Source organism: Gopherus flavomarginatus, chromosome 7 (genome assembly GCF_025201925.1).
Source record: "Gopherus flavomarginatus isolate rGopFla2 chromosome 7, rGopFla2.mat.asm, whole genome shotgun sequence".
Taxonomy (NCBI): domain Eukaryota; kingdom Metazoa; phylum Chordata; order Testudines; family Testudinidae; genus Gopherus; species Gopherus flavomarginatus.
Window position 1 is genome coordinate 54351295 of NC_066623.1, and position 20520 is coordinate 54371814.

Here is a 20520-nt window from a genome sequence, read left to right on the forward strand (position 1 = left end):
AATTGCAACAAAAACAAAATTGTAAAAGGATGCACCAATGAGTGCCAGGATTCAGCAGCCTCGGTGGGGTCAGCAAACAGAGATCTCCATCAGTTACTGATAGTTGCTGCCCTCTGCACTCTTTTGAGAACCGCTTCTATTTGTTCTGATGAGTGGCAAACGGTAAGCATAGCTGACTTACCTCGTTCTACAACCTCATCAACATGCCTGGTGAGGACCGGGTGCTCCATCAATTGGCTGATGAACAAGATGTTCAGTCCCAGACTCAGCAGTTCAACATGGTCGTAAGGATACTATGCAGTTTGAATATTTCTAGATGTCATCCTTTCCGACTGAAACTTAACATCGCACCCCTCTATGGTTAGGACAAATTATAAGCACAAGTTAGGGTGGATGTCATTATCTATAGTATAAAAGGTATTTACAATAAATGTTTTGCAAGAACTCCTGAGACATACACAATGATCATTAATGACTTCTATCTGGGAATGGGAAACAGGTTGAGGCTGCAATTCATAATGGCATTTACCTTCATCAATATTTAAGCAAATATGTGCACCTAAGAATACTTCATGTGGACACAAGTATCCCTAGTTGGGCTTCCATAGACACGAACCAACATCTACTGCGTGATATTCTATCTCCTCCTGAACTACCTATTTTGGTGCATCTATGGGCATCAGGGTGGTGCCATTGACATTAATGCCAAGAGGAAGCAAGGGATAGGCCCACTTTGTGGTGGCATTCATTATTATAAGTACTCTGGCAGTGGCTACCTTCATATGTGGATTGTATATAAAATCCAGGAGTTCCCACCAAGTACAGTGTTCCCTCTTAAAGGAGGAAACATGCTTGAGCATGATGTTCCTTATCTCAGTTTGCAGGGAGCCCTGAAATCCTGATCTCAAAATGCCACTAGATACTGCTTGCAGCCAGACTTGTATCTGGATGCATGCCAGAGCCCACAAGGTGTTTCCCTGGAGACCTCTATGCTACTAATGATTCTTTGGACATCCTTATTCTGGGCACTATACCAGGCCTTGATTACATCAGCCAGATTGCACCCTAGGTCTCTTATGTTGTCTAGAGCTGCTGACAGTGGCTGGTTAACGGGAGCCACTTCTTGACCCAGATTATTGACCTGTAAGGCCAGAGATCCAATACGTAGGGAGTTTATGAAACCCAATCCTGCTCCTACACTGTCTATGATCTTGGCAGCCAGATCTCTTTTCCTATAACCCCGATAGCTTCACTCAGCACCCTGAATCCAAGCTTCCCAACCCTGGACAACAGGTTTTACAAGGGTAAGCATTTGGGCTCTGTGCTGCTTACCAGGGTTTACATGTTGACACTAGCCCTCTTCACTGAGTACTTAAGATCTGAGATTAGCAGTCACCTTAAGTTTTCGTTGACCACAATAGAGCCCGTGTGGCTAATTAGAGGCTTAGGGATAACAGTAACCTCTATTGTTTGTATAGTACCATATGGACCTACCTAATACCACATTCCAGATTAGCTGGTGTTGGTGAGAATGTCAATGTCCTCATAACATCGTGAAATAAACTCATTTTGGATTTGAGCTGAGCAAAACCCATTCACACTGTTAGAACTATTGCAGAAATGGGGTAAATTACTGGTACAATTAACATAAGATGGAACAAACCGGGGTATGCAGTCTGATTTGTAACTTCAGATGGGAGAACTGCAAACTCAGGGAAATTTTAATGGTGAGAAGCCCCTCCTGGATGCTGGGACTTAAATTGGATGAAAAACAAATACATTTAGAAGGACTATTAGTGAGCAGTCCACTGGAGCACCTTACCTGTGGATTGGTGACTTCCAACACGCATGCATTTGGGACTTGATTTACCTTCCCTAATGGACCAGCATGTCTGACAGTAGTTAGATAGGAGCCTGACCCCTGGCCCACTATAGAATCTTGGAAACTCTCCTTCTCCAGGACCCACAATAAAACACATTTAGGCCCCAATAAATAATTGAACAGGGTTACTGGGGTTAACCCATCCAAAGGGCCTTGACCATGGAAAACTCCGATAAACTTATGGCTTGCAGATTCCTGGATAAATACAGCAGTTCCATAATTATAACAGAAATGATCCCCTGGTTTCACAAAGAAAATTTACACTATGTACAATGATCAGACACAATATTAGCCAATGGAGGAGAGGACAAAAGTGGGACTCCTATGGCAGAAACAAAGAACATGTATTAGGACCCGTTCCCAGTTCCAGCGCCCTTACAAGCCTTCGTTTGGCTGGAATGAAACCATTTGGTTTTCTTCCCACACTTACCTGAGATTTTAATCTGATATATGCACGGGCTGGCCTTGTTGATGATAGAGGCTGGTCCCACCCATCTCAGGCTCAGAGTATGGCCAAGTTCTGAGTAAAATTTAAACATTACCCAGTCCCCGACGTCCCACTCTGTTACTTCTACATGCTCCAGCCATTTATCCATACCTCGTGCATTTGATTTTAATTGCACAACTACCTGATGCTGGATGGCACTTAAGTCAGTCAGGATCTTTGACATGTTATTATCTATATTCAGTCTGAACTGGTATTCATCAGGAGTTGCCCTCTCATCCACCAAAGTTCCGGAAGTTTCATAGGCCTGCTTAGCATAGCTTCATTTGGAGTGAAACCATGCAATGCCACACTGGATCGTACTGCCATCAGGACCAATCGGAGTTTTAGATCCCTTGCCATGATGACTAATGACCTTCCTCAGAGCAGTTTTCAGGGTGCAGTTCATCCTTTCAATGATTCCTGAGCTCTGAGGATGGCCCACCACATGGACTCTCTGCCTGATTCCAAGGGCTTGGCAAAAGACTTTGGTCATTTCACCAACTAAATGCAGTCCCTGATCTGAGTCTATTGATGCAGAGAGGCCGAATCGTGCAAAGGTCTTGTTGAGGAGGATCTTGGCAGTAGTGGTACCAGTACAATTGTGGGTGAAGTATGCCTTGACCCATTTCATGAATATGTCTACAACTACCAGACGATATTTGTGCTCACAGCTGGTACAAGGTAGAGGTCCAATGTTGTCAACCTGTATCCTGCACCATGGACCTTTAGCCAGGTGGTGTTGCATAGGACCTTTAATAACATGGCTGTCTATGTTATTCTTGGCGCAGCTCAGGCAAGACTGGATGTACAGGGTCACGTCCTTATTCAGGTCAGGCCACCAGGCCATACGATGATCTGGTCTGCAGTCTTGTTGGTGCCAAAGTGACCCTGGTTGTGTGCTAGAGTCACCATGTCCTTATGGAGACATGATGGTAGCACTAAGACTGGCAAAGCCTCCTGTGAGTTCTTCTTCAGCGCCAAGATCAGACCATGCTTGTCATTAAATCTAGAGTAATCTCTATCCTCTTCCCTTTTCAGGAGTTCCTGCACATCAGAGTCTTTTTCCTGCAACATTTTTATGTCCACCTGCTGGTTCAGGTCAATGTCCTGATGCTGAACCCGCATTACTGGTTCAGGAGTCAAGGTCCACAGGTTTTCGTCCACAGATTGCTGCTTCCTTGGCAAGGCAGTCAGCTCAGTGATTTAGTTGGGATACTTCTGCCAACTCTCTGCGGTGGGCTTTTACCTTGCACAGGACTGTGGCTCCTTCTTGACTAGAAGCCAGGTCCCAAGCAAGACAAAGATATGCAGCATTCTTGATCAATTTCCCATCTGCTGACTTCATGTCCTGCTGCATCCAAATGGGCATATCAGCAGGTCAGAGTGTGGACTACTCACTGTGAGTCTGAGCAGATGCAGATGTTGGCACCTCCATCCTCCTTGTGTAGAGCTGCCAGTACAGCTGCCTTCTCTGCCGCTTGCGCCAAGTGGGGCCTCAATGTGCCTTGCAGCATGCGCTAGTTCGATGGCTGGAAGGCTGCATAGCCAGTCCTGGGATGTCCATCCTGGTAGAAGCTGCTCCCGTCAACTGCCCATATGGTTAGGTGTTGCTCCTTCACCTTGCTGAAGTCAGCTTCAATTTTAAAAGGTGAAGCAACCTCTGGATCAGGTGCTGGTAATGGACGCTTGTGCTCCTGTCACTCGGCGAGGAGCGCATATGGTAATATACAGAGTTGGGGGGATTTTTGCACCATGATGTTCTTATTCATGAGGCTGAGTGTCCAGTTAGCCAGGTGAGGGGCTGACACGCTACCCTCGTTGACTCTGCCAGATAGGACGTACCTCACTGGTGTAAGGAATGTCCTTAAGATGACGGGGGACATCCCCATGAGGTACTCCCAATGGCTAAGGGACGAAACCAGGGCAAGTACCTCCCTCTCTCAAGGACTGAACTGCTTTTTGATCTCACTTAATGTCCAAAAGCCATAAGCTACTGGTTGCAGTCCAGTCCCTTGGTCTTGTAACAGGACTGCTCTAATGCTGTTCTCTGAAGTAGCCAGATGTAGATGATATGGCACTCAGGTTTTGGGTAGGCAAGTGCAGGCGCTTTAGTTAAAGCCCATTTGAGTGTGTAGAAGGCTAGTTGATGGTTCTCGTCCCACTGCTTGGCTCTTCTGTAGCAGTTGATACAATGGCTTGGCTACTTCAGCGTAGTTCTCAACAAATTCCTGGGAGAACCCTATGAGCCCAAGGAAGAACCAGGGAGCAGACACATCATGAGGAGCAGAGAGTTTGCAGACCAACCCTGCCCATTGTTGATCTGGTCTCCATCCTTCTGGACCCAGGTGGATTCCCAGGTAGATGACCTTGTCCAAAGCCATCTGAGCCTTTGCTGGGTTTACGACAAAGCCTGTCTCACAGATCTTTTCTAAGACTTCATCCAAGACCTCCAGGTTTTCCTGATGAGTAGTGGTAGCCACAAGGATGTCATCAACGTAACTTAATACATACTGCTGTTACCTCAGGGCCTTCCACATTGCTGACACAAATCGATAGCAGATGGAAGGTGTGTTGTGTAGCCCCAGTGGAACTCTAATAAATGTCAGTTGTCTTCCTTCAAAAGCAAAGGTGAACTTATGCAAAGAGAACCGGTGCAAGGGGATACTGAAAAAGGCATTGGACAGATCTAGGGCCAAAAAACACTTGGCACCAGCTGTGATTGCAGCCATGATGTCATTATATTTGGCAACCACTGGGGCTAAAATGGGTGTCACGGAGTTAAGCTCCGATAGTCAACTGTCAAGTGCCAAGTTTCTCGTTCTGCCTTCAAAACCAGCCAAATAGGACAGTTGCAAGGACTCTCCGCCTCAATCAGTACCCCTTGCTGCAGATGGACCTCAATGGCAGGCGTGAGACCCTCTGCGCCAGCGGCAGGGTACCTATACTGCTTAAGGGGTTTTGAGTCTGGACCATCCATCTGTACCTCTGCCTGGATTTTACCACACTGGAGCTTGTTTTGAGCGAAAACACCAGGGTACCTTTGAGCCAAGTTGGTCACGTCTGCTTCCCAACAGGAATGTGCAATGTTTTTAGGGGCCTTCAGGGCTGCAACCCTGTGGGAAGCAGCTACCACTCCATGCTGGTCTTGGTCTGTGAATTGGAGCAGCTGGCTGTTGGAAGGTCCACGATTACACAAAGCTTCCTGAGTAGATCTATGCCTAATATGCTTTGGCTGCCCAAACACTGGATTCTAAAGGCAATCTTGGCCGACATGTCCTGTAGGGTGCAAGTAATGGGAACAGTGAAGGATATGATGTTATTGCCCTCACTGTATCCCTCCAGCACCTTTTTGTCTTTTATGGGGATTTTCTTCACTGTTGAGTCTCCCTCTGAACAGAAAAGAGAGACTGAGGGACCAGTATCAACCAGCAGTCACTGGTTAAATTGTCTGAATTCCCCTTTAATCCTGGCCAATGTTGTGGGCCTACCCTCAGTGTCCAGTTGTATAGGTGCCTTTGCCTGGGGCTGTGGGGCAATCCGGCCCTGTCACAGTAGATTAGGTGGTGATGGTGCAGATGCTGCAGACTGCTCCTTCTTGGGTTTTTTTTTTTGCGTCGAGCCAGATGCTGCAGCAGCTCTTCCATTAACAACCCATCTATGTCCCCTCCTTCCTATCAAACTGGAGCAGCTGTTTCCACAAGAGGTTCCAGAATGATAGGGCCTCTTCCTTGGCCAAGCTGCTCGACAGTCCAGATGGAGGTTGTCTTGCACTGAGGAGTTGGGCTCCTGGTGGGTCACAGGCTCTTTGGGCTGCTGCAGGGGCTTCCACGTGGCGTGTTCTTGTTGTTATGTTGCCTCCTGATAAACTCCTTCTTGCCTGTTTCAGTTACCACTGAAACCCTCTTCTTAGAGGCAGCCAGGAAAGCCTCTCACTGGAGTTCATAAGAGACTCTCAGTCAGGTTTCCAGATCCCCTAAGGAGGTGTTTTGTGGGTCCACGGCTCCCAGGGCAATCAATAAAGTGGGACTCAATCCCTGGAGAGCTATCTTCACAAACTCGGGCGTGTCACAAGTGAGCACTACCGCTAGCCAGAATAAGAGCTTCTTCCTACTCAGATAACGGCCTGGCCTCTCTCCTGCCTGTTGCATCTTGGAATAATATCTCCCGATCAGGTTGTGATGAGGGAAGTAGAACTTTATGATGCCTTCATAAAGCTGCAGGTTGGAATCTACGTCTCCCACCTGCAGTTGACTTGGCAGGACACCGAAGTCCTCTCTCGTCATGCACTCCCTGATTAGGGATGTGGCACCCTCCTTTAGAATACCTGGTATGGAGCACAGCCCAGCAAGCCAGTCCAATGCTGTGTCCCTTATAAGGGGACCCAGCGCCTTCCCCATTACGCGGGACTGCTCCAGGGTGTAAGCCTTTAGCTCCTGCCTGGTCTTGAGGGGCCTTGCTGACCCCAGTCCGTAACTAACTATAGTCGTAGTGATAGGGGCCATGGGCAGCTTAGACTCCTCCTCGCAGGCTTCCTGCAGTGGAGCTGAAGGTGTCTCAGAGCTCTCAGGGAGGCACGGCAGAGCTCCTCCTCTGAAAGCACTGAGCTGCTGCTGCAGCTCGCGGTAGCTTTACTCCTGCGTGAGGAAGCCTTGCTTACCACCTGTAACATTCACTTTGTCTTCTTTAACTTTTCCTTCAGCTCTTCCATGGTCTGAAGGCAACTGCTATGCTCAGCCTGATGGTATTGACCAGAGCACATCTCCTTTAGCAGCTCACGGATAGCTGCCTATGATTCACTCTGCTGGTTATTCACTAGGAACAATTCCTTCTCCCACTTAGCCAGCAGCTCACTGAGCTCCTGAACCTTCAGCCCTAACCTTCCAACCTGTGACACATATGTATTGTTTTGTATCACTAAGCCGTCCAACTTCAACCCAAGCTTCTCTATTTCAGAGTCCCAGGACTCTAACTGGAACACAAGGTCTCTGATTTGGGTGGCCTCTGTGGAACTGACCTTGTCTAGCTCCACACACACCAAATACATCCCATAAATCAGGGCTCTTTTCTTAAGTTTCTTTGAGGGCTTGGGGTTTTTCAAACCCTCCCAACTTCAGGATAGCACACTCAGTGCCTCCCAGCCCTGGAACAGATCTTCTGCCCAGAAGTTCTTCCCTTTATCAAAGTAATGGACTCTGGAGTAAGTGACTCTTTATTATACAGGGCACTCCAGCCATCCTTCCCGTAGGCGCACACATTCATATTGATGGCAAGAGTAGTTCGAACTATCTGCCTCTTAGCTGGTCAAGCTGTCACTACTACTGCTGAGCAGCAGCAAGAATCCACACTGGGCTCCTTGCCTCAGTGTGCTGGAGATTAGGTCTTCTAACCTCCTCGGCAGCACGGGATATGGTGGGAGTGTGAGATGGGGGCCTCAGGCCCACAAGACGGACATGTTTTCCACTTGTCTTGTCACCTCCTTGATAATTGCCGCTGTGCAGGACCAGGCCTAGCAGAGATGCTCTGCTATGGCAGCCTTGGCCTGCTGCCTGCCTCGCCGAACTTACTACTGTCAGAGGCTGTCTCCTGGCCAGGAGTCAGCAGCCACGGCAAGCCAACCCTCAGCCACAGGCTGGGGCTCTTCAATCAGAACCAGGGGACAAACCCCGCAACGAAACCTCTGGCTTCCCAGCCAGTGCTTTCCAATTGAGGAAGCAATGAGTGTGTTGGCTCTGAGTGGCAAGAGTACCCTGAGCCGGCACTATCCTGAGTTTTAGGATGGCCAGAGACCAGTTAAAAGATTCTTCGTGCTACCCGCATCTATCATGAGGGTTTAAGATCAACCAAAAAAAAAAAAAAAACCAACAAGGGAGTGCAGGAGTAAAACGCAGGTATGTTTATTAGAAACAAGGTAAGTAAATGGGGTATGCTATAAAGCACTCCCAACACAAGTAGGCAAGGTTAATAGGTAAAGATGACACTATAACTATACTGACTGTGACCAAAAAGGGTTTACTCTCTTCCCAAGACGGGTCCTAGGTAAGGGTGTCATAGCATTCTTTCTCAAATCTGAACCTTAGAGTCCAGGAATGAGATACTAGCATGAATTTCCCTAAGCTTAATTACCAGCTTAGATCTGATAGGCTGCCACAACCCAAAAATATAGTGTTTTGGGGCACTCTGACCTCCCCAACCTTCCCTGGGGACCCCAAGAACCCAGATCCCTTGGGTTCTTAAAACAAGGAGAAATAAACCATTCCCCCCACCTTTCCCCCTCTCAGAATTTCCCTCCCTGGGCTATCCTGAGAGATACTGATCTAACCTCTAAATCACCATACAGAGAAGCATCTCCCTTCCCTTCCACAAAGAGGCAAACAGATTCAAGGAAAACAGAGAGAGATTTTATCTCTCCCCCTCCCATCTCCCCACCCGTCCTGGTGAGTTATCCCAATCCCCTGGGATAAAACAAGGGAAACAGAGAAAAAACAATCAATCAGGTTCTCTAAAAAGAAATCTTTTAATAAAAGAAAGGAAAAAGTAAAGAATTATCTCTGTAACTTCAAGATGTAAATATTACAGGGTCTTATAGCTTACAGATACCAGAAAGAGACCTTCCCCCCAGTACCAATACGAATCAAAATATTCCCAGCAACTACACATATAAAAGTTAACCAGCCAGATCCACAAATGCAAATAGTGTAAAACAATTAAAAAGCCTAAACCGCATGTTTTACTTACTATATGAAAAGAAACTTAGGGAGCCTATAGTAATGTCTGGTCTCTCTCAGACCCTCTGAGAGAAGAACAAAGAACTCACACCCAAACTTCCCTCCACCTGAATTTAAAAGTATCTTGTCTTCTGATTGGTCTTCTGGTCAGGTGTCCAGTTTCCTGCTTCTAACCCTTTACAGGTATAAGAGACATTAACTCTTAACACTCTGTTTATGACAAAGGGGTATGGAGGACTTAAAAGGTCTCTACCATTTCTTGCAGCTTGTGTCTGGAGCCTCCTGACCTCATGACGCAGGTCGGATATGGAACCAACCAGGTGACTCAGCAGGGTCACCTCAGGCAATAGGTAGGTGGCAACTCTGATTGATGCTGGTGATTCTTATTCTCCTCCCCTGTGTCGTCGTGGGTGCAAGTAAGATCCAGTGAGAGAGTAGCAACTAGCAGCTCACCCTTGCGTGCAAGTGTGTTAAACCCTCCCACAACCCTAAGGTGCGGTGCTCTGGCTTACGCACCTGAGTAGAACACACTGCTGTGATCCAACACTCTGCCACTCAGGTTGGCAGCCCTTTCCCTCTGACGTGCTAACCCTTATATGCCCTGCAGTTACTGGGCAGATCACATGTCACATGGTTGCCCAGTTGCCCACCTTTTGGTAGAAAAGGCAGGAAACTATACCTAAGGAGGGAGAAGAAGGGCAGCCAAGATGGATTCCTAGTTGTCGTTATCAGGAATTCAAGACGGCGTGTCGATATTAATGACAAAACAGAAATGCAGAAATTCTCCCCTTACACCATCAGTTTGGGATGTCTGCCCTGCTTTCTGACAGTCTGCCCTGAGATTGGTATTCACTGTTGTGAGCTACTCTATATAGCGTGACAGGTAGTTACTACAGCCTCTCACCCGCAGGCCATATTCCGACCTCACCAGCACATTAGCCATTCTGGGGCCACATGCTAGGAACACTGCCTTGTCCCGATGTGGTTCTCTAGTGCAAAGTGGGTGTAAAATGGTGCCAATAGGAGTGAGTGGTGGCTCTAATCTGGTAGCCGTTTACACCATGCAAAGCAATGGAGAATCAGGCCCCTTGTGTCCATGCTCAGTTGCTAACTGCTGTAAAAGAAGGTTATTCACCTTGTAACTGTTGTTCCTCGAGATGTGTTGCTCATATTCATTCCAATTAGGTGTGCGCGCGCAGCGTGCATGTTCGTCGGAAGATTTTTACCCTAGCAACTCTCGGTGGGCCGGCTGGGCGCCCCCTGGAGTGGCACCGCTATGGTGCCAAACATATACCCCTGCCAGCCCAACCGCCCCTCAGTTCCTTCTTGCCGGCTACTCCAACAGTGGGGAAGGAGGGCGGGTTTGGAATGGATATGAGCAACACATCTCGAAGAACAACAGTTACAAGGTGAGTTACTGTTTTTTCTTCTTCGAGTGCTTGCTCATATCGATTCCAATTAGGTGATTCCCAAGCCTTACCTAGGTGGTGGGGTCGGAGTGAGACGTTGTGGAATGCAAAACTGCTGAGCCAAAGGCTGCATTGTCTCTGGACTGCTGAACCAATGCGTAGTGTGAGGCAAAGGTGTGAATGGAAGACCAGGTAGCAGCGCAACAGATTTCCTGGATGGGGACATGGGCCAGGAAAGCGGCAGACGAGGCTTGCGCCCGCGTAGAATGGGCGGTGAGATGGCTAGCCGAAATGTGAGCCAATTCATAGCATGTTCGGATGCAGGATGTCACCCAAGATGAAATTCTTTGGGAAGAGACCGACATGCCTTTCATCCGGTCTGCCATGGCTACAAAGAGCTAGGGTGACCTTCGGAAGGGTTTGGTTCTCTCGATATAAAAGGCGAGAGCCCTGCGGACATCCAAGGTGTGTAGTTGTTGTTCCCGACGCGATGAATGCGGCTTCAGGAAAAAAACTGGGAGAAAGATGTCTTGATTAACATGGAAAGCGGACACCACCTTAGGGAGGAATGCCGGGTGTGGTCGCAGCTGTACCTTGTCCTTGTGGAATACCGTATATGGGGGATCCATTGTCAAGGCTCAAAGCTCTGATACTCGTCTTGCCGAGGTGATAGCGACAAGGAAGGCTGTCTTCCAGGAGAGGTACAGCAGCGAGCAGATGGCTAGAGGCTCGAAAGGGGAACCCATAAGTTTGGCTAGCACCAGGTTGAGATCCCAGGTGGGGGTCGGGCATCTGACTTGGGGGTACAACCGCTCCAATCCCTTAAGGAACCTGGAAACTATGGGGTGAGAAAAGATTGAGCTGCTATTTTCCCCCAGGTGGAAGGCTGAAATAGCTGTGAGATGCACCTTTATAGAAGAGACCGCCAGGCCCTGCTCTTTGAGGGACCATAGGTAATCCAGGACAATGAGAACAGAAACCTGTCCAGGGATTAAGTTACTCTGAGCACACCAGTGGGAGAAACGCTTCCACTTGGCAAGATATGTCGTCCTCGTGGAAGGCTTCCTGCTGCCCACTAGCACCTGTTGTACCGAGACGGAACAACGCAATTCCGACTGACTCAACCATGCAGCAGCCATGCTGTCAGATGAAGGGACTGCAGGTCTGGATGGTGAAGCCTGCCGAAGTCCTGTGTTATGAGGTCCGGCCAGAGTGGCAAGGAGATCAGGTCTGCCACGGAGAGGTCAAACAACAGGGTGAATCAATGTTGCCTCGGCCATGCTGGGGCAATGAGGATCAGGTGGGCTCTGTCCCTGCGGAGTTTGAGTAGGACTCTGTGGACAAGCAGAAATGGCGGGAAGGCATAAAGTAGGTGCTTCTTCCACGGGATCAGAAATGCATCTGAGAGGGAGCCCGGGGAGCGTCCTTGGAAGGAGCAGAACACTTGGCATTTCCTGTTCTCTCGAGAGGCAAAGAGGTCTATGTGTGGAACCCCACCTCCGGAAAACAGAATGGATAACGTCCGGGCATATTGACCACTTGTGAGACAGGAAGGATCTGCTGAGGCGATCGGCCAAAGTGTTCTGGACTCCTGGGAGAAAAGACGCTAACAAATCAATAGAGTAGGCTATGCAAAATTCCCAGAGGTGGATGGCTTCTAAACAGAGGAGAGAGGAGCGTGCTCCGCCCTGCTTGTTTATGTAAAACATGGCCATTGTGTTGTCTGTGAATACTGATACACAACGGCCTTGAAGATGGTCCCGAAACACCTGGTAGGCTAGACGGACTGCTCTCAGTTCCCTCACGTTGATGTGCAGGGACAGCTCTTGGGGCGACCAGAGGCCTTGAGTTTGTCAACTCCCAAGATGGGCACCCCAACCCAGAGATGATGCGTCTGTGGTTAAGGCTGCGGTGGGTGGAAAGGCATCCCTGCGCAGACCAGAGAGGGGTCTAACCACCAAGTGAGGGAGTCGAGAAGCTTCCTGGGGACAGTGAGCACTGAATCCAGACTGTCTCTGTGAGGACGGTATATTGACGCCAGCCAGGTTTGGAAGGGATGGAGACGTAGTCTCGCGTACTTGGTCATGAAGGTGCAGGAGGCCATGTGACCTACCAGGCCGAGGCAAGACCGCACCGACGTTGTCGGAAAGGATTGAAGACTGTGAATTAATGAAGCCATTGCTTGAAAATGAGACTGGGGGAGGCAGGCTTTGGCCAAAGTGGAGTCCAGAATGGCTCCGATTAAGTCTGTTCTCTGCGTGGGCGTGAGAGTAGACTTTCCTGTGTTGATCATGAGATCTAAGATGCCGAAGAGGTCTCCGACGATGCAAAGGTGCTGCGATACTTGTAAGTGAGAAGTCCATCAAATAAGCCAATCGTCGAGATATGGGAAGACATGTATTCGACGACGCCGGAGGGAGGCGGCTACTACAGCCACGCATTTGGTGAAGACCCTTGGAGCTGTAGAAAGGCCAAAGGGAAGTACCGTGAACTGAAAGTGTTGGTGATTGACCACAAAACGGAGGTACTGTCTGTGTGGTGGATAGATGGCAATGTGGAAATAAGCGTCCTTCATATAGAGGGTGGCATACCAGTCTCCCGGATCCAGGGATGGGATGATGGTCCCCAGGGATACCATGCAGAACTTCAAACTTTATCAGGAATTTGTTGAGTTCTCGCAGGTCTAGGATTGGTCGCAGACCTCCCTTTGCCTTGGGGATTAAAAAGTAACGGGAATAGAACCCCTTGCCCCTCATGTCTTTGGGCACCTCCTCTATGACTCCCAGCTTTAGGAGCACCTGGACCTCTTGCCAGAGGAATTGCTCATGAGAGGGGTCCCTGAAGAGGGACGGGTACGGAGGGTGGGAGGGAGGGGTTGACACAAACTGTAGATGGTATCCCGTTTCCACCATGCGAAGGACCCAATGATCGGAGGTTAGTTGGGACCAGGCAGGGAGGAAATGGGAGAGACGGTTGAAAAAGGAGGGAGAAGGATCGGGTAGGATAACTGGTGGGCCGTCCCATCAAAAGTTTTGCTTAGGCCCCGCTGGTGGTTTAGGAGGCACTTGACTTTGGGATCCTTGAGGGCCAGACTGCCTGCGCCAATTCCCCCTGCCGCGCCGTCTGGTAGCTTCCTGACGCAGCCTAGACTGGTTGTACGGGCGGTATGGGTGGGTCTGGAAGGACCTTTGCTGGGTCACTGGCGTGTGCATGCCCAGCGAGTGCATAATGACACAATTGTCCTTGTGGCTTTGCAGCCTGGGGTTGGTTTTGTCTGAGAAGAGGCCCTGTCCCTCGAAAGGTAAATCCTGAATGGTCTGCTGCAATTCAGGGGGAAGGCCTGAAGCCTGGAGCCAGGAAATACGCCTCATCGTCACTCTGGTTGCCAGAGTTCTGGCCGCTGAGTCCATGGCATCCAGAGAGGCCTGGAGGGAGGTTCTTGCCACCTTTTTACCCTCTTCGAGCAGGGCCGTAAACTCTGGACAGGAGTCCTGGGGAAGAAGCTCCGTAAACTTCCCCACTGACACCCAGGTGTTAAAATTGTACCGACTTAGGAGGGCCTGTTGATTTGCCACCCTAAGTTGAAGGCCCCCAGCCAAGTATATTTTGCGGCCTAGGAGGTCCATGCGTCTAGCCTCCTTCGCCTTAGGAGCTGATGCTTGCTGGCCATGACGCTCCCGTTTGTTCACCGATTGGACAACCAGAGAGCAGGGAGGTGGATGTTCACATACTGCAGTGGATTTTACTGATCTCCCAGCTGGCCTAACCTTGGGCCCAATTTTCACTCCACTAGCTTGCTGTATCTCCTAGTAAGTGCACTGGAAAGAGAACAAGGCCCTCACCACTGTTCATTTCTACTAGGTGAAGGGAAGGATGGGAGACACTGTGCACACCTCCTTCTGCATGCAATTTCTGCAGCATTAAGCCCTTTTGAATCCTTATAGAAGATCAAGTCCCTTCTTTTGCACAAGCAGGCCCTCTCTAGAGATCTACTGTACTTGTCTGGCTCTCAATAACCACAGTATCTGTGCACCTCACAATGTTTAGGGGTGTTGTGGGGATAAATATGCTAAAAGGTAGAGCAGTGCTATTGTCCCCATTGTACAGATGGAGACATAGAGAGACTAAGGCCCAGATGCACAAAAGTGTTTAGGCTACTAAATTCCATTGCAATCATGCTACATACATATTTTTGAGGATCTAGGCCTAAGTGACAGAGCTACTCTGATTTTTACCAGCTGAAGATCTGGTTCAAAGACAGACATTGGGGGAAAGAGAGATTGTGAGAGGCACTAGATACAGAGCGAGAAAGAACCAGGGGTTGACAGTGAGACTGGTTGACACACACACACACGGATATGCTAATAGACAAGGCTGGGAAATGTCAAGTCTGACAGTGGGGGAAGCACAGCCTACATGCTTAATGCTCCTCTGGCTCACAGGCTCTGTCCTTTCCTCTCTGCTAACCAATCAGACCCATTACTCACAAGTCAATAACAGAGTCTAATAGCCCAAAGTAGCGAAAATGCAAAGCACATGAAAGACTTCCTACAACAACTCTACCTCGGAAGGCAGCCAGAGCAGCCCACTAGGCACATGTACCCTTCCATTCCCGAGCAGAGAGGGGACAGGATCACAGATAAACAGCGATCTTCCCCAAAAAGCCAAAGGACAGAAAAACGAGCCAAAGTTCAAGCATAAATGGGTTCCGCTCATCCCCCTTTCCCCCTCCTAGATGGTAGACTTCACCTCTGCTGCATGCAGTTTAGCTCTATTATTCTTTTGACAGAATAACAATGACATTTCTACTTAAAACTCCTTATGACCTTTCCATGTGAGCTGTTTGTGCTTCACTTGTTCTGTCATTTTCTCTTTTCTCCCCCCAGAGAGCACCTTGCCTTTATACCAGCAAGAGAGAGAGAGAGGTCACATGACCAAGACACAGCCACATCCCGTCAGTCAGATCCAAAGGACTATAGCTTTTTTGGCTCATATCAGATGAGGGCTGGAGGAAAGAGGGAGTACCTTGACAGAGCACACCTTGGTTGGTGGGTTATCAGATGACAGTGAGTATGAGGTTAGGACATACAGGGCCAACCCCTTAGCTGGTGTAAATCAGCATACCTCCATGCCTGTCTCACTAGTACCCGCTGAGAGTCTGAGCTCTGTGCTTCACTCTACTGATGTGATTGCTATATATAGGTATCTGGGCTTCTCAAACTTTTCCCTAGCATGGTCCACATTTTGGTCCAGAGATGTCTCCTGAACACCTGCTCTCCTATTCAAGATCACATGGGCCTTGACCCCTCCCTGATGATCATACAGTGCCCTTGGGCAGCTTCAGCAAGTGGTGTCAAGGACGTATGTCTCGTGTGTTTACAGCAGTGGTTATTTCGATGTAACAGCTAGGAACACAGAGGAGGAGCCGGCCCACCTGCTGTTCTATCATAGAATATCAGGGTTGGAAGGGACCTCAGGAGGTCTAGTCCAACCCTCTGCTCAAAGCAGGACCAATTCCCAGACAGATTTTTGCCTCAGATCCTTAAATGGTCCCCTCAAGGATTGAACTCACAAACCTGGTTTAGCAGGCCAATGCTCAAACCACTGAGCTATCCTTCCCCCTATGTAGTTTCTGAAGTGCTTTGGAACTCTCTAGGATGAAAATGGCTGTCTAGATATATTATTATTTGAAGGAATGCTGCACACCATTTGGGACAGTGGGCTGAGGGCCAGGACTCCTGGGTTCTATTCCCTATTTTCTGACCAACTCACTGTGTAACCTTGGACAATCACATAGGCCTAGATTGGAATGGGATTAATGCATTGCTGAGCTCTGCATAAATCTGCTACTGATCTAAAGACCTAGAACTGATTTTCAAAAGAGATTTAGGCATTTAGGATCCAAAATCCCATTGACAGTTAATGGGATTTTGGCTAGTAAGTGCCTAAATCACTTTTGAAACGGGGATTTAGGTTCCTAACTCAGATGTTGCAATGCTGAGTGCAGCAATGTCTAAACATCTTTAAAGACCTGGGCCTTAACCTATTTGCTTTTCTGTTTCTCATTGGTAAAGCAGGGACAATAACCTTTCCTATCCACACAGGGGAGTTGTGAGACTCACTAGACAGAACATAATTTGGTATCAGACTCATTATAATTTATTTGCATTTCCCTAGTGCACAGAAGTGCTGGCCCTGGCCACACACCCAAAGCTCCCAGTGCTCCATGCGTGCATCTCAGGGCACAGTTTGGATCATAATGCTGGCAAAGTGCTTTGAGATCCTCAGATCAAGAGTCATGGATTAGGGGGCCAGGAAATTTAGGTTCTCTTTCTGCCTCTGCCACTGACCTGCTGTGTATCCACAGACACATCACTTAACCTCTTTCTGCACCTCAGTTCCTCAATCTGTGGAAATCAACGTTTCTGTAACTCACAGAAGAATGGTGGAGGGTCTTATTTAATGCTTTCCAAGCACTTTCCGACCCCTGGAGGGGAAGCATTATGATAAAGCAGGCTCTCCTGCCCCCAAACCCAGGGGTTGATCATCAGCAGGTGGTCATTTCCAGTTGCCAACTGGCCTAACCACCTCAGCAGCCTTCCCAGGCTCTGCTCTGTGCAGGTGGAACAGAGAAGAGGTGGCCGAGGGCTGTGGGATTTGCCTGCGTCTCATCACACAAGAGCACCATTAGCTAATTAATTATTCCAAGCCAGTCACCAGACTGAGGGATTCCTCCACCTGTCAGAGTGCATTAGTTAAGACTCTTCACCTGGAGACACTGCCATCCCAGACAGCAACAGCACTAGCAGAAGTAGTCATATCAAAGCCATTAGAACAAACCTTGTTCTGCATGAGCAGCTGTGCTCAGCCAGCCCTAGCTAGGTGTGTGTCATCGGGGGAGGATTTGGAGCCATGTTACCAAGGGGCCCAAACTTGACAATGCAAACGGCCCTCTAGCAGCAAACGATGTGTTGCAGGGCTCAGTGAGCTCTGATCTCTTTGGGTTCAGCATGCATGTGTTTCAGGGCAGAACTGCGAGTGCAGAACTAAAGCTGGACCTGAAGCGAACCCTGGATCCAAACACACCTGTGCTGGGAACAGGGGGCATGGAATTCTGAACTGTATTATCTGTGCTGTGTCAACAGTGCCTATCCTTAGAATGGGACAAATCTTAACTTTATTATTTGTATTTTTCTGTGGGACCCTGAGATCAGAACCCTGTTGGGCTAGACACTGTGCATAACCAGAGATGCCGCCTGCCCCAAAGAGTTGATAGTATTGTAAGCAGAGTCTGAATGAGCTCTTCCCTGACATCTAGTGGTGAGCTGTGGAAAAACACTTCAGAAGCTGATCTCGTTTGCATGGACATACCCACCCTGTGAGGTGCTCAGCATGATGGGATTGTTTGCCCAAATGATCACTTGTGGCTGGTGTTGGATCCCCAGTCTCCTTGTTATTGGGGCAGGAGTAATAAAGGGTTGTTATCCTTGATGTGTGAACTGAGGACGGCAGAAAGATACTGGCATACCCCAATGGAGGGACTCACCCTCAACTGAATATTACTTGCTAGTCAGGGGACATGAATTCCAAAGCCCAATGGATTGAGAGAGGGTGAGTTCTGTTTCAGACAGCATTTGAACAGGTGATGGTATAATGAAAGTGAGTTTAGGCTCAATTGAGAGTCTTGTTACATGTTGCAGAGAAGAAATCACTGACCTAAGTATTAGACCTACTTTGAGATGAAAACAATGAGGTGTGCTTGTGGCACTTGGGAGACTAACAAATTTATTTGGGCATTGCAAGAGACTGCCCAGTGTGTACCAGTAGTGAGGCTCCCCCACTTGTAACACTGACAGACCCTGGTCATTGGCAGGTATGCTCATTCAAATCTGGGACTTCAGAAGCTTAGTGCATGAGCTTCTACTGCATAAGCTAAAAGCCAACTGGCTGTAGAACAGGCTCATTAATCTCTCTCTAAGTGGTCTTGGTGCCACTTAGAGAGAGAGGGGGAAGAACACCACACCCAGGAGCTGTGTGGGTTACATACTTCCCCTAGCTGAGGAAGTGTGTCTCGAGCTTAAGAGACTTCTCAGTTGAAATTTTGAATGAGCCCCCCAAAATGTAACCCTTCTGCCAGGTGGAACCAGCAGCAACAAGGGTTGGATTCAGTATCTAGGGGTTCTCTTTCAACACAAAACCAGCTCGAGCCCCCACCCAGTGAGCTGGGACAATTACACACCATCCCCTGGGTGCCTCTAAGAGGCAGTACTTCCCCTCTCACAAGCACAGCAACTCAAAAGTCCCTTTAACATACAGGGCAGTTGGCGGAGAGGTGCAGCCAGCAGGGTTGCTAGCAGCGAGGCACAGCAAGCAGCCAGCAGGGAGGCTGGAGGAGAGATGAGGCCAGGAGGGCAGCTGGCAGAAAGGCATGGAAAGTAGCCAGCAGAGAAGCTGGTGGAAAGGGCCAGAGCAGAGCCCTTCAGAGGCATGGCAATTGGCCACTGGGGTGATGAGCAAGTGCCCGAACAGTGTAGCGTGTATGGTGCCTCCTTACCCCCCTCTACCTTACATAGAGGATGGGAGGTGAGCTCTGCGGATGAACCTCTGAAGTCTGGGGCTGCACTGTCCAAGGACAGCAACTGTGAGTGGGGTACAGAGAAGGAATGGGCATGTTAAAGGGACTTTTGGGTTGCTGGACTTAAGACCCTCAGGGGAAAAGGGCACTGCACAACTTACTTGGGGATGGGTCTTTTGCTCATGGTTTGTGTTTATGAACCCTAATTGCAGTGTTTCCCCAAATTAACGCTGAGTTAATGCCTTCCTTTTATTAAAAATTTTTGCTACCCTCAGAGTCTGTGCTTACGAGAGGGGAAGTATTGCCTCTTAGAGGTGCCTAAGGGTGGCGTGTAATTGTCCCAGGTCACTGGGTGGAGGCTCGAGCCAGTTTTGTGTTGTATTGTTGAAAAGGAACCTCTAGATACTGAACCCGGCCCTTGTTGCTGCTGACTTCACCTGGCAGAAGGGTTACAGTATAAACTGGGGGAAGTCTACACCAGAGTGGGCTTGTTTCTGCTTCCAACAAGCTGCCTCTGCTTTTATTCGTCTTGTCATGTTTATTGATTCATTGCAGAGTGAAGACAATCGTGTGTCTTTAAAAGCTTTGGGGGGGGGGAACTGACTCCCTCTCCTTCCCCAACTGGCCAATGAGACAGTACATTGCTGGCTTCTCTCCATTCATCTACCTCCTTTTTAGGTAAACAAGTGCATTTTAGTAGCTCCTTACTGGATATGGACCATGGACATTAATACCAGGGAAGGGAAAAGCTTCCAAATCCAAATCTGTGGTCGACCCAGTAGGGAGGAAGGTTAGGTAAGCCTGGAACAAAATCCTCACTCTGGAATAGGATGCAGCTCCAAAACTAATCTATCAGTGTGGCATTCACTTACATTGCTCCAGAGATTTGAATTTGTGGGAGAAATAAGCACTCAGAAGCAGTGGTGTCAGGGAGTGGGCAAGTTCACACAGCTCTTCTAATCATACTCAATCCTGACCTACAGGACCCCTCGCTATTTCACTCCTGTGCCTCTCTCACAGCTTTGCTGGTGCCCCTCGGTCCTCCTGACCACCAGTACACCCAGCTAGTGCAGTTTTAGGATCAGCTCACGGCTCAGCCAGTGAACCTCCACTGGCATCCTGCTATTCCAGTCTGTTCAGTGGCAACAAAAACCCAGACGCAGGGTCAAATGCATCTCACAGACCAAATGCAATTGAAGGATTTCTGTAACGTGTTCTACCTTCACCACACACACCGAGGTAAGGCCTCTGGGAACTACAGGAGCCAGCATGCAACACCCCCTCTTGATCTTATCAGACAGGCCATGTGGATCAAGTTGGAGCATTGCATGCTGGGATCTGTAGTGGGTGTAATTTACTCTACTTAATGCAAATTAGGGGCAACCCTGAGCCTCCCGTTAGCTTTCCATTATACCCTGGGACAGAACAAAATGTGGTACCCC